Raw genomic sequence first — 15,391 nt, 5'->3', positions numbered from 1 at the left:
CATCTTTCCAATATTTAATTGGAGGAGATTTCGACTCATTGAATTGAATTGAATTTTGAATTGAATTTATTGTCACGTGTACCGAGGCATAATGAAAAGCTTTGTCTTGTGAGCAGTGCAGGCAGATCACAGAGTTAAGTAACATAGACAGTAAATAAAAGGCAAACAGCAGCAAAAACAAAACACAGGTACAGGCGAATGTTAAGAATTTGTGAGTCGATTCAGTATTCTAACATCAATAGGATAGAAACTGTTGCGAAACTGGCTGGTGTGTGTGTTTAGGCTTCTGTACCTTCTCCCAGTGGTAGAGGTCGTCGAAAAACATTGCCAGGGTGATATGGATGTTTAAGAATGCTTGACAGTGGACCTGGATGCTATAGATGGGAGGTTGGCCTTTGTGGTTGTCTGGGCTGAGTTCACCACTCTCTGTAACTCATCCAGGATTGGATGAGGAGTTTTTGATATGAAGGCTATGCTGGTGGTGACGTACAATTCAATCAGGGACTTAAAGAGTACAAGATTTTAACCATACCTCCTGCATGTTAACTTTCTACTTTGCTTGGAGGTTTTTTTTAAACACTAAAGGCAGGCTAAGGGAGCTCAGTTCTGCATGTTTCTTCAGTCTGCTGTTTGCGGGAAGCCTTAGATACTCCCAACAGTCCAGCTGACCACATCTGCAGGAAGCGCCAACCGTTTAATCAGCTTGAGAACTAGGGTTTGGAGTTTGAGTGTCAAGGAAGGCTGGCAGTGATAAGAACCACATATTTTACGATATAGTCACTGCAGCTGAAGGAAGTGCAGTGAGAGCAAGAATGGGTGACCTTCTGTCGGAAGCAAGGGAGGCAGGCAGGTAGTCAAGATAGCACCAGGGTGCATGTCACTTAGGAGCAGTTTCTCTTTGTTGGAAAATGGTGAGAGTGATGCTTTCTCTGGGGAGTGCAGTTGTAGCCCAGGTGCAGAAGGAGGGAGCAGAAAGAGAGGAGGAACGATAGTATTAGGACATTCAATAATGAGATGTACTGACCAACGTTTCTGCAGATGTACACATGACTTCAGGTTGGTGTATTGTCTTTCTACGGCTGGGGCCAAAGATGTCACTGAACGGGTGCACTCCGAAGGGGGAGAGAGAACAGTCAGAAATCATGGTTCACATTGGGACCAACCGCATAAGCAGAAAGAGGGATGAGTTCCTGCAACATGAACTTAGGGAGCTGGGTAGCAAATTGAAAAGCAATGCCTCAGAAGATGTAATGTTTGGATGAAACTCAGTGCAATGTGTTAGTGTAGGAACAGATGGATAGAGTGGATAAATGTGTGTATCTGAAGAGTTGGAGCAGGATGGAGGGCTTTAGTATCTTAGATCGTTGAGACTGTTTCTGGCAAAAATGGAACTAGTACAAATCTGGCTCATTATACCTCAACGTCAATGGGCCAACATCCTTGAAACTGGGGGAGAGGGGAGGGAGCTGGTGACAGTGTAGTTGGTGGGGCTTTTAGCTGAATTACCAGGATTCAGCTAAGTTTCTAATGTTCTAATGTTGCATTGGCAAAGCTTTATACTAAACCGTAAGAACTAGGAACAGAATGAGGTATTTTGTCCCTTTAGCCTGCTCCACATTTCAATAGAATCACAGCAGATCCAACATTCCTCATATTCATTTTCCTGCCCTTTCCACGTAACCTTGATTCCCTGACTGATCAAGGTTAAGGGACTAGGAGTTGAATATTCCAGAATATAGAATCTTCATGCAAAGCGGGAGGTGTGAAAAAGAGGAGGCGGTGTCACAATACTGATCAAGGAGTTGACTACTAAAATAACGAAGGATGATATTTTAAAAGGTTTCTTAATTGAGGCTATTTGGTAGAACTCAAAAACAAAATGGGCAATCCCATTGTTTGGAGTGTACTATAGATTTGCAAATTGTCTCTGGATACAGGAAAAGTGCCAGAGGGCTAGTTAATGTGATAAGATGGGGTAAGGGCGAAATCAGGGAATGATAGGCCAATGACTCTAACGTTAATGATATTAATCTGCATTTGGAGAAGCAAGAATTAGTCAAGGGTAGTTAGTATTCCTTTTTCAGGGAGGGGTTCATGTATGACAGATTTCGTTTGAGCCTTTCGAGGAGGTATGTAGATGAGGGGAGTGCCATGAATGCAGTCAACATGGGCTTCAGTAAGGCTTTTGACAAGGTCTCACATGAGAAACTGGTCAAAAAGGAAACTGCCAATGGAATCCTGGGACATTTGGAATATGCGCTATACAATTTGATTAGCTATGTGAAGCAGAAGGTGATGGTGCAAGGTTGTTTTTGTAACTGGAAGCCTGTGCCCAGGGTTTGGTGCTCAATCCCTTGCTGTTTGTTGTGCACATTAGTTTCTGGACATGAACGTAGGAAGCATGATCAGTACATTTGCAGTTGATACAAAAGCTGGTGTTGCAATAAATAGCAGGAAGGAAACCCTTAGATTACAGGCTGACATAGACAAACTGGTCAGAGGATATGAATAATGGCAAATGGAATTCCATCCTAAAAAGTGTTAGGTGGTACATTTTGGGAGGATAAATAAGGCAAAGGAGTACACAATAATCTGAGATCTGAAGAAAGGTAGAGGTATACAGGGTCTTTGGTGTGCACATCCACCGATCCTTGAAGGCAACAGGAGAGGTGGAGAAAATGTTTAAAAAGACATTTTGGGTATTTGCCTTTATTAGATGAGGCATTGAATTATGGCCATAAGCACTAGCTTGGGATGCAATTGGTGTCCAGGCCAACTGAGTCTGGTGTCATGGCCTCATAGTCCGTGCTATTTAAGAACAGACTGCCCTCTTTTCTACCACCCAGGCTACCGACACCTCCAGGACACCGTCCATGAAAAATAGAGTGAGCTTTCCTTTCTTCTGAGCCAGGCCTTGAATATTAAGGATCGAACAAAACACTATTGACCATCACTAGTGGAGGGAGGGGATGTTTGTGGGTGTGGTGCCTATCAAATGGACTTTTTTGTCCTGGATGGAACATCGGAAACGGAAGGGTGACCTTATAGAGGTTTATAAAATCATGAGGGGCATGGATAGGATAAATAGACAAGGTGTTTTCCCTGGGGTGGGGGAGTCCAGAATTTCATAGGTTCAGGATGAGGGGGAAAAATTATAAAAGGGACCCAAGGAGCAACTTTTTCAAGTAGAGGGTGGTGTGTTTATGGAATGAACAGCCAGAGGAAGTGGTGGGAGCTGGTACAATTACAGCATTTAAAAGGCATCTAGATGGGTATATGAATAGAAAGGGTTTAGAGGGATACGGGCTAAGTGCTGGCAAATGGGTCTAGATTAGTTTAGGATATCTGGTCAGCATGATGAGTTGGGCCGAAGGTTCTCTTTCTGTGCTGTACATCTCTATGATTCTATGACTCTCAGCTTCTTGAGTTTTGATGGAGCTGCATCCATCCAGGCAAGTGGAGAGTATTAAACCACATTCCTAACTTGAGTCTTGTAGATGGTGGGCAGACTTTGGGGACTCAGGAGATGAGTTATTCACCTCAATATCCCTAGCCTCTGACCTGCTTTTGTGGCTACCGTGTTTATGTGGTGAGTCTAGCTGTGTTTCTGGTCAATGGTAATCCCCAGGACGTTGATAGTGGGGGATTCAATGATGTTAACATCATTGAATGTCAAAGGGCTGTTGTTAGATTGTCTCTTCTGGAAGAAAGTCACTGCCTGGCATTTGTGTGTCAGCAGGATCCTGCTTGGATCTTCTTGTCTTTGAACTGGGATGGGCTTTAATTTTAGCGGCAGAGTGAGAAAGCCAGGGGATCCAGCAGTGAATGAGTGCCCAGTGTAATAACTGGCGAGGTAAAGAACAATTATTTCATGAGAAACATCACTCCAAGTCACTCCACCACAAATCTCATTCAACAATAGATTTTGACTAAAAACATAAAAATTCCGATCTTTGTTTGCATTTGGGTGAGTGAAAGTGTCACAGACTCAAAGTCTTCTGCCTCTTCAATGATCTGGAAGTTTCCTTGACTCTTCAAATGATCCTGCCTTGAGAATTTCCAGATTGCTACTCGAAGATATTTTCAAATGAAACCAAGGCCCCAATTTATTCCCAATGTATGGTGAATACTCCAGGTGTCTGGGCCAATATTTACCTTTAGGCCAATATCTAAACCAGACGAGCTTATTATGTGTGGGAGTACTGTTCATGAAATCTTGCTGCGCACATATGAGCTGCCATTTTGCTACATTATCCCAGAGCCCATCTCTGACTCATTGGACAAAATGGCCTCTTTCGGAGCTTTGGTTTCCTATAATTCACTGAGAATCGTTAACAATGCTTTCTTGGCTCTAAAGATGCCTGAAACATCCTGAGGTCATAAAGGGGGCCATGTTAATGAGTATCATTTGTAATTTCTAATGCACATTAACATATTATCCTCCATGAATTTGATTCGAACGGCTAATTGCAAGGTTTTAAATAATTAAATCCTTTGTGTTGGCTCCAATTGCTTACTCATTGACTTCTGTAGGTGTCCTCTGGGAGATAAATGTTGTTTGAGATGAAAAGTATACAATAAAACTAGCTTTGACTGTCAAGAGTAGGCAATGAATGTTTTGTGCCAAATGGACATTAGCTTCCAGATCGATTTTATGGGAGCATGAACACAGTTGAATCTGCTGTGCTGCTTGCTTAGAGGATTCCCAAAAGCTGACTTAGGACAAAGAGGATGGCAAACATCAACCAATCTGTAAAGGTCTTGACATCACTTCAGTTTATAATCTCCATGTTGCTCATGAGTGGTAATGTGCCAGCGATTTTTACCCAGTGGCAAAGCGTTGACTGCTTCGTACTGCAGAAGCTGATATGTTCATATGCAATCAAAAGGAAGAAGCTTTCAGGATTCAATATTGAGTTCAACACTTTTAGGACTTGAACATCTCTTATGTCCCTTACCCACACCTATACTCCAAGCGCTGTCATGACATTGGCTTCTTAAAGCACATCCAAACTACTCCCATTGGGTCCCTATTATCAGCTATTGTTTTCCCTGAAACACCATCATCCATCCCTTTGCCTAACTGTCATTCTCTCTCTCAGAGATTTATCTGCACCTATCTACGCAGTCCTTTACCCCAGTTCTCCTCAGCTCCCCATTCTATCCCTGTATTCAAGTACCATATCCTTACAGACCCTGGCATCATAGAACATAGAACATAGAGCAATACAGTGCAGAATAGGCCCTTTGGCCCTCAATGTTGCACCGACCTGTGAACTATTCTCAGCTCATCCCCCTACATTATCCCATCACGATCCATGTGCGTATCTAAGGATTGTTTAAATCTCCCTAATGTGGCTGAGTTAACTACATTGGCAGGCAGAGCATTCCACGCCCTTACCACTCTCTGCGTAAAGAACCTGCCTGTGACACCTGTCTAAAATCTATCACCGCTCAATTTGTAGTTATGCCCCCTCGTACAAGCTGATGTCATCATCCTAGCAAAAAGACTTTCACTGTCTACCCTATGTAATCCTCTGATCATCTTGTATGTCCCTATCAAATCCCCTCTTAGCCTTCTTCCTTCCAATGCGAACAGACCCAAGTCTCTCAGCCTTTCCTCATAAGACCTTCCCTCCAGACCAGGCAACATCCTGGTAAATCTCCTCTGCACCTTTTCTAATGCTTCCACAGCCTTTCCGAAATATGGCGACCAGAACTGTACACAATTTCTGCAGTGCATTTGCAGATGGTGCACACTGCTGCTAGTGAGCGTCTGTAGTGAAAGGAGTCAATGTTTGTGGATGTGGTGACAATGTGCAGGATGCCTTTTGGATGGTCTCAGATTTCTTGAGTGTTACACTCATCAAGGCATGTGGGGAGTATTCCTACACATTCCTACCTTGTATCTTACAGATGGTGGACAGGCTTTGGTGAGTGAGGAGGTGAGTCACTAATTGCAACATTCCTAGCTTCTGACCTGTGTTGAAGCCACTATTTATTTGACTGATCCAGTTCAATATGGAGAGTGTGGTGCTGCAAAAGCACAGCCAGTCAGGCAGCATCCAAGGAGCAGGAGAATCCACGTTTCAGGCATAAACCCTTCATTCAGTCAATAGTAACCTCCAGTTGTGAATAGTTGGGGATTTTGGGGCAATGTTCCTGAATATCATGGATTGATGGTTAGATTGTTTCTTATTGTAGATGATCATTGTCAGGCATATTTGTGGTGTAGGTATTAAGAGATATGGGCTAAAGGCAGGTAAATGGAGTTAGTCCACAGATCTTACTGAATGACAGAATAGGCTCAAGGGGCTGAATGGCCTACTTCAGTTACTATGTTCCTCAAAGCATTGAGTATAGGAGCTGGGAGGCCCTGTTGTAGCTATACAGGACATTAGTTAGGCCACTTTTGGAATATTGAGTGCATTCTGGTTTCCATCTTATCAAATGATGTAGTGAATCTTGAAGGGGCTCATAAAAGATTAAGAGCAAAAGACATAAGAGCAGAAATTAGTGTCTGCTCCACCATTCAATCATGAATGATAAGTTTCTCAATCCCCAATCTTCCTCTTTCTCCCTGTAACCCTTGATCCCCTTGATACTGAAGAACCAATCTATCTCAGTCTTAAATATACTCAATTATCTGGCCTCCACAGCCTTCTGTGGCAATGAATTCCATTGATTCACCACTCTCTGGCTGAAGAAGTTTCTCCTTATATTCATACTAAAAAGTCTTCATTTTGCTGTAGGGTTATGCCCTCAGGTCCAAGTCTCTTTGACCAGTGGAAACATCTTCTCAACATCCACTGTGTCCAGGCCAGTCAGTATTCTGTATCTTTTAAGCATGTTAAAGAATGTGGCCAGGGTTGGAGGATTTGAACTATAGGGAGAGGTTGAATAGGCTGGGGCTGTTTTCCCTGGAGCATCAAAGGCAGAATGGTGACCTCATAGAGGGTTATAAAATCCATGAGAGGCATGGATAGGGTAAATAAACAAGGTATTTTCCATGGGGTGGGGAGTCTAGAACTAGAGGGCATAGGCTGATGGTGAGAGGGGAAAAATTTAGAAGGGAGCTAAGGGGCAATTTTTTCACGCAAAGGGTGGTGTGTGTATGAAATGAGCTGCCAGAGAAAGTGGTGGAGGCTGGTACAATTACAACATTTAAAACATATCTGGATGGGTGTATGAATAGGAAGGGTTTAAAGGGATATGGACCAAGTGCTGGCAAATGGGATTAGGTTAGTTCAGGATATCTGGTCTGCATGGACAAGTTGCACTAAAGGGTCTGTTTCTGTGCTGTACATCTCTATGACTCTGTGATTCTACTGTTCTGAATCTATGACTCCATATATCTTTAGATGCACACTTAAACACAGCAGAGAAGAGGTCAACCTGATGAATATTACTTTCCACTTGTCAGCCCAAACCTGCATATTATCCAGGTTTTGCTGCATTTGGACATGGACTGCTTCAGTGTAGGAGGAGTCGTGGATGCTGCTGAATATTATGGAATTGTCAATGAACATCCCCTTTTCAGAATTTACAATGGAAATTAAGTCATTGGTGAAGGAGATTCTGTGATTTTCCTACATTGTGTTAGTTTTTGCTTTGTGATCTTTTCCTAACTGGCCACATAATCACGTCAAAATTAATTATACAATGTTAAGAGAAATGGTCCATAACTTTACTGAGTACATTGCAGGAAGTAAATAAAGTCAGTTAATGGAAGGGGGAAATGGATCAATCATAAAACAAACTAGACCATGGCAAGAATCAAGAGTGTGGTGCTGGAAAAACACAGCAGATCAGGCAGCATCTGAGGTGCAGGAGAATCATCAGGAAGGGCTTATGCCCAAATCGTCGATTCTCCTGCTCTTTGGATGCTGCCTGACTTGCTGAGCTTTTCCAGCACCACACTCTCGACTCTGATCTCCAGCATCTGCAGTCCTCACTTTCTCCCAGACCAGTGGCAAGCTTGTTTCAAGGAATCAATATGGAGAAAAGGTTTGTTATATCAGAACCACAAAGGGGACAAGCAGATCATTGACAATTCTGTATAGTTGCACGGAGGGTTCTATTTTTATTTATTTATCAAAACTAGATAGGAGTTTAATCCAACAAAACCACTGGATATCAATGTATATTAGGCAAATACATGAAACTTCAGAAATTGGTTTGAATTAGTGTGAAATATGACAATTTGGATTGATGTACTAACCCAGAATGAGATGCAGAAAACTTGAGTCATGTGGCAAAACTGCAGTTATCTTTGTAGAAAAAAATGAAAAGTTTTAAAGAGGACCAAAAAGATGATAAGAATGTAAGAACTTGGTGTATTGTAGGTCTTTTAGACTCTTGAATTTAGACTTATTCAATAATATCATGGTTAATCTGATCTCAACTCCACTTTCCCTTTTGACCTCCATAACCCCTGACTTCCATGTCAATCAATAATCTGTCCAACTCACCTTTAAACACAATCAACAATCCAGGCTGCCATTGCTCTCTGGGGAAGAGTATTCATTATTGAAATCCTGAAAGATGAAGATCTCCCCATCCATCTTAATAGAGGCACAATGGGCTGAATGCCTCCTTCTACGTGGTAGCAATTCTGTGATTCTGTGATGTCTTACAATCTGTCCTAGTTCTCAACGAGCTCTTTGACACACATTGGGCCCAGTACTGAATGTTCACCAAAGTAGACCTGATTGGAAATATTACTACTTAAAGAGAGGACACTTCAATAAAGTCCACGCCGACCCCCCGAAGAGTAACCCATCAAGACCCATTTCTCTCTGACTAATACACCTAACATTATGGGCAATTTAGCATGGCCAATTCACCTAGCCTGCACATCTTTGGACTGTAGGAAGAAACTAGAGCACTTGGAGGAAACTCACACAGACACGGGGAGAATGTGCAAACTCCACACAGACAGTCGCCCAAGGCTGCAATCGAACCTGGGAACCTGGTGCTGTGAGGCAGTGGTGCTAACCACTGAGCCACCGTGCTGCCCTGTATTAATTGGAATGGAGGCCAGCTGGATTTCATTGAATATAAGATCTTATTGATCTGTTAACCTGGGCCAATCAGGGAACCCTGGCTGACAGATGTAAACAGGGGATTCAGAGAGTCTCCCCAGTCTAGGGACTGGCTCTGAACTGGCTAGTCAGAGCCCATGTACTGTGCACAATGTAAATAAAGGATGACTTGCCCTCTTATTTCAAGGGACTCTTGTGGAGCAGTGGAAGTATCCCTACCTCTGAACCAAAAGATACAACTCCAGGCTCAAGTCCTACCTGGTGTGTCATAACCTGTCTAAGCAGGTTGATTTTAAACAAAAGGCTTAATGATACAAGGTGGTCATAATGCTGGACTAGCAATTCACAGGCTGAGAGTATCGCACTGAGAACCGGAGTTCAAATTCATAGTAGTGGAGGGATTTCAATTCAATTAAATAATGAAAATCTGAAATGTTAAAGTAGTTTGTGTAAAGATTGTGAAGCTATCACTGGTTCACTGATGCTACATGGATCATCTGTATTTATATTTTCATTTGCTTTAGTGGCAGCTTGCTAGCAATGGTGAGTTCAGGTGAATTTGAGACCTTGCCTTGTCAACTCTCTCAAATCCATCTGGTTCATTAATGCCCTTTAGGGAAGGAACATGTCACACATCCCTCCTGCATCGGGTCTACATGTAACTCCAGACCCACAGCAATGTGGCTGATTCTTAACTGCCCTCTGGGCAATTAGGGTTCAGCAATAAATACTGGTCTAGCTGCAATGCCCTCATCCCGCGAATGAATTTTTTGAAAAAAACTGTGATTCTGGTCTGTCCTACATGTGACTCTAGACTCACTGCAATGTGACGTTAAACTGTTCTCTGGACAACCAGGGATAGGAGATAAATACTGGGCCAGCCAGAGATGTTCACATCTCATAAACAAATTTTTAAAATGAGATGGAACTGAGAAGACTGAGGCAGAATAAATTCGGCAAGTAATTTATTTTCCTTTTTTTCTGGAAAAAAACTGTTTTCCCATCCTCTGTAATTGTTTCCATGAATCAAGTCCTGATTTTATGTCTGAGCAAACATTTATTGATGAGAAATATATTGCTGCATGAATATGGCATTAAATGTGACATGCCTTTCACAACTTATCACAGCTTTTTAAAATGGGGCGCAATGTCTGTCTGTTTAATCCAGTCACTTAACCTCAACTGCACTATAGCACCCACACGGGCAAGAAAGCATTGATATGCTTGTGGCCGCACACTGGAAGATAATGTGAGCTCAAAAACATCAAGAACAAGATAACACGTCAGTCTGCGCCTTGGTGCCTTTTTTCTATCCATCTGATTATTTGTTTTAATGCTTTCTCCATTGCTAACATCTTCCTTTATGACAGCTACGTGCCCAAGACTGGTCTGGGATGGCCTAGTGTTATTGTTACTAGGTTATTAATCTGGAGACCCAGGTAATGCGCTGGGGACCTGGATTCAAATCTTATTATAGGAGATGATGGGATCGTCATTCCATAATAATCTAAAATTAAGAGTCTAATGGTGACCATGAACCCATTGCCAATTGTAGGAAAAATCCATCTGACTCATTAATGTCCTTTAGGGAAGGGAACTTGTCTGGCTTACATGTGACTCCAGACCCACAGCAATGCAGTTGACTCTCAACTGCCCTTTGGGAAACTAGGGATGGACAATAAATGCTGACCTAGCCAGGGATAACCACGTATTGTGAATGAATACAATATGGCAGGTCTTGTGCAGAATTGGAGGCAACAATTAGTTAGGAGGTGGAGTGCAGTCACAGTGAGTTTGTAACTTATTAAGAGATCGGGAGATGGGGAGAGGGCTAATGATTGAATTGCTCACATGGTGATCACTCACATGGTGATCCAGAGGTTCATGACCAACATTCTGTAGCTCTATTTCACCACAGTAACTGTTGGAATTTGAATTCAAAGAACAACTCTTGAAAATAAAGTTGGCCTCAGTGATGGGGTCTACAACAATTTTCATTGTTTATTGTAAAAACCCATTTAGTTCACTGATGTCCCTGGCAGAAGAATCTGCCATCCTTCTCTGGTCTGGCCGACATGTGACACCAGCTTCATAGCAATGTGGTCGATCGCAATTGTACTCAGCCTGAGGGCAATCAGAGATGATCCATAAGTTCCTGCCATTACAGTGACGGTAAAATTGGAGGAGAATAATCATATCAAAATAAATGCATTATTGGCACAAAGACAATAAGGGGTATGATCTTATAGTCATTATAGAAGCAGGGAGATCAAGGCTGGGAGCATAATATTCAAGTATATATGACTTTTCAAAAAGACAGGTAGGAAGGAGTGAGGTGTGGGGTGCCTTTTTTAGTACAAAATGAAATAGTACAATGAAAGAATTAATTTTGGATCAAAAGGTGTACATTTCATCTGGATGATAGTAAGAAATAAACAGGAGGAGAGGACACTGGTAGAAATAGTCTACAGACCCCTAATAGTATCTATGCAATCGGACACAAAATAAATCAGAGATGATGTGAGTATGCAAAAGAGGCTGTACATATATAATGGGTGATTTTAATCTCTATATAGGTTGGGCGAAGTCAGATTCCATGGGGAAGAATTCATGGTGTATTTGGGGCAGTTTCTTAGAACAACATATTGTGGATTCAACCAGGGATCAGTTCGTTTGGATGTAGTAATGTGTCATGTGGCATGCTTAATGAATAATTGCAGAATTAAAGATTCCTCAAGAAACAGCAGACATAACATAATAGAATTTAGTGTTCAGTTTGAGGGGGAAATCTGGACTGGCACCAACATTGCTAAACTTAAATGCAAATGCTAAGGAATGAGGGCAGATTTGCCCGGAGAACTGACATGAAATGTGGCGGAGATTGGTGGGAAACCACAAGATCAGGAAGCTTGGAAGCACCAAAAAAAATGACTTAAAAAAGGAATAAATAAATGTTGAGGGTCAACTAGCAGGTAAAATAAAAGTGACAAACGCGCGACTGTTCAAATATGTAAAAAGGAAGAGAAGCATCAAAATGAACATAGGCGATTTAGAGAACGAGATGGAGGAAATAATTGGGAACCAACAAATGGCAGGGAAGTTGAGTATATATTCTCCATTAGTCTTTATGGTGGAAGACACTGACAGCATTCCTAAAAAAATACAAAATCAAGGAGCAAAAGGTGGGGAGGACAAAATGCAATAAATATCACTGGAAGTGCTATAGGGAAACGAATAGGGTTAAAAATGAAAATGATCCTGATTCTAATAGGTAATACCTGTAGTATAATAGAAGAAATGGCTACAGAAATAATGGATGTGATAGTGTTATTGGTTCCTGGAAACGTTCCATAAATTAGAAAACAGTCAATGTGATGCCCTTGTTCAAAAAAAGGACAAAATAAGAGGTAATTATAGGCCAGTTAGTTTAATATGTCGTTGGGAAAATATTAGAGTTGATTATAGAGGATTTAATGCAGTTAGAAATACAGACTATGATCAAGAATGTGTCGGAACGAAAGGGAGCTAACATCTCTGACAAATATATTAGGATTCTTTAGGTAGGAACATAGACATGAGGAGCAGGAGTAGGTCAATCATCCCTTTGAGCCTACCATTCAGTGACCATGGCTGATCCTCTATCTTAATGCTATGTTCCCACATTCTCTCCATAACTCTTGATGCCTTTAAATCCTCCCTGCAACTAGTTTGCCCCAATCCTGTTAGAATTGGATGTGTTCCAATCAGTTCCCTTCTCATTCTTCTAAACACTGGTGAATGCAACCCCAGCTGAACTAATTGGACAGTTCCAAGTATCAGCCTGGTGAACCTCTGCTGCACACTCTCTATGGCACATACATCCAAGTAGGGTGACCAAAGTTGCAAACAGTATGGCACGGGGTGGCACGGTGGCACAGTGGTTGGGGCGGCACAGTGGCACAGTCGTTAGCACTGCTGCCTCACAGCGCCAGAGACCCGGGTTCAATTCCCACCTCAGGCTACTGTCTGTGTGGAGTTTGCACGTTCTCCCCCGTCTGCGTGGGTTTCCCCCGGTTTCCTCCCACAGTCTAAAGATGTGTAGGTTAGGTGAATTGGCCATGCTAAATTGTCCATAGTGTTAGGTGAAGGGGTAAATATAGGGGAATGGGTCTGGGTGGGTTGCTCTTCGGAGGGTTGTTGTGGACTTGTTGGGCCGAAGGGCCTGTTTCCGTACTCTAAGTAACCTAATCTACTCTAAGTATGGATTGCCGAACGCTCTGTGTAAATGCAGTGAGTTATCCCTAATAAAAACGCATTGCTGGAAAAGCTCAACAGGTCTGGCTGCATCTGGTAAGTTATCCCTACTTTTAATCCTCTCACAATGAAGGCCAATATACCATTTACCTTCTTAATTGCTTCCTTGAGGATCTAACAGGAAGCATAGGCAAGGGGGAGCCAGTATGTGTAATATATTTGAATTTACAAAAAGCTTTTAATCCTGAATATAAGACTACTTAATGAGAGCTCATGGTGTGACATTTTAGCACGGATGGACAATTGGCTAATTACTTGAGTCGGCATACAGAAGACCTTTTCAGATGGCAACCTCGTGGAGTGCTACAGGGAACAGTGCTGGGCCCACAGTTATTTACAATATATATTAACGAGTTGGATGAGGAAAATGAATGTACTTTAGCCATGTTTTTAGATGGCAGAAAATAGGTGGGAAAGCAAGTGATGCGGATGACACAAAGAGTCTACAGAGGGATATAGACAGGCTAAATTCAAGGACAAAGACTTGGCAGATGGAATGTAATGTGGTAAAATTAGGTTATGCCCTTTGGAGGTTATGCTTTTTGGAAAATAAAGGGACTTATGCATGAATCACAAAAAGTGAGCATCTAAGTTCAGTGGGCAATAGGGAAGGCAAATAGAATTTGACATCAAAAGGGAGAAGTCAAAAAAGGGAAGCCTTTGAAAAGCTAGCCAAAAACACACCCAGAATATTGTGAAAGCATTTAGTCATCTTGTCTAGAATCCCTACAGTACAGGCGGAGGCCATTAGGTCAGCATCAACCCTCTGAAGAGCATCCCGTCCTGTAACCCCATATTTCTCATGGCTAATCCACTGAGCCTGGATAGCTACAGAGCAATTTAGCATAGCCAATGCACTAAGCATGCACATCTTTGGATTGTAGGAGGAAGCCAGCGCACCTAGCAGAAACCCACACAAATACAGGGATAACATGCAGAATCAACACAGACAGTTATCCAACACTGGAATTGAACCCTGGCCCTTGGCACTATGAAGTAGCAGTGCCAACCATTACACCACCATTCTGTCATCAGCTAAATACATTAATTGTCTAGATACACTGGCATTGGTGACAAGCCAAATAAATTTCACTAGCATGATCCTAGACATACTGGGATTGTCTGATGAGAAGTGTTTGAGTTGGTTCGGCCTGCATTCATTGGGGTTTAGTTGAATAGAAGGAGGCCTAATTGAAATATATAAGATCCTTAACAGCTTGACAGGATAGATGTAGAGTGAATGTTTCCCCTTTGGGACAATCTACGACTGGGTGCATTATTGCACAATATGGAGACCCCATTTCTCCGAGAAATGAGAAAAAGCTATTCTGAAAAAGAACCAAACTGGACTCAGAACATTAACTCTGTTTTTCTCTTCACAAATGCTGACAGAACTGCTGAGTTTCCCCAGCAGTCTCTGCATTTAATGGGTGGGGGGGGGGGGGGGGGAAGGGGGCAAATTTCATCTCTCAAAGGATAAATTGTTAAATCCTTACCCCAAATACCATCAAGGTTCAGTTGGCAAAAATAGTCAATGCTGAGATAGACCAATTTTAAATCAGTAAGGGAATCAAGGGTTAGACGGAAAATGCAGGAAAGTGGAGTTGAGGACTGTCGATTAGCCATGTTTCGTTGAACTATGGAACAGATTTGATGGGCCAAATGACCGACATCTGCTCTTACATCTTGTGGTCTTAAAAAAGAACTGCTACAATGACAAAAGATGCAATTTCAATGCAGCAAGGAGAAAATAAAAGCTAAAGTAGGTCACCTGAGGAACTTGACCTAATTTTAATGCAATACAAGAGCTTTGAGGTTTGTATTTAATATTTATTTATACACTCTCCTTCTCAATCTCATCTGAGGCATGGTGACCCTCAATGTTTTCAGGACCTGGGTTTGAATCCCATTGTGGCATTTGGTGGAATTTAAATTCAATTTTTAAAAAATGAGTTAATGATGACTATGAAACCTTTGTTTATTGCAGGAAAAAACCCATGATCTGGTTGATTCTTAATTGCTCCCTGAGCAATGGGGGAAGAACATTGGCTCAC

This window comes from Hemiscyllium ocellatum, chromosome 6, assembly GCF_020745735.1.
Source record: "Hemiscyllium ocellatum isolate sHemOce1 chromosome 6, sHemOce1.pat.X.cur, whole genome shotgun sequence".
Classification (NCBI taxonomy): Eukaryota; Metazoa; Chordata; class Chondrichthyes; order Orectolobiformes; family Hemiscylliidae; genus Hemiscyllium; species Hemiscyllium ocellatum.
This window is presented reverse-complemented; position numbering follows the sequence as displayed.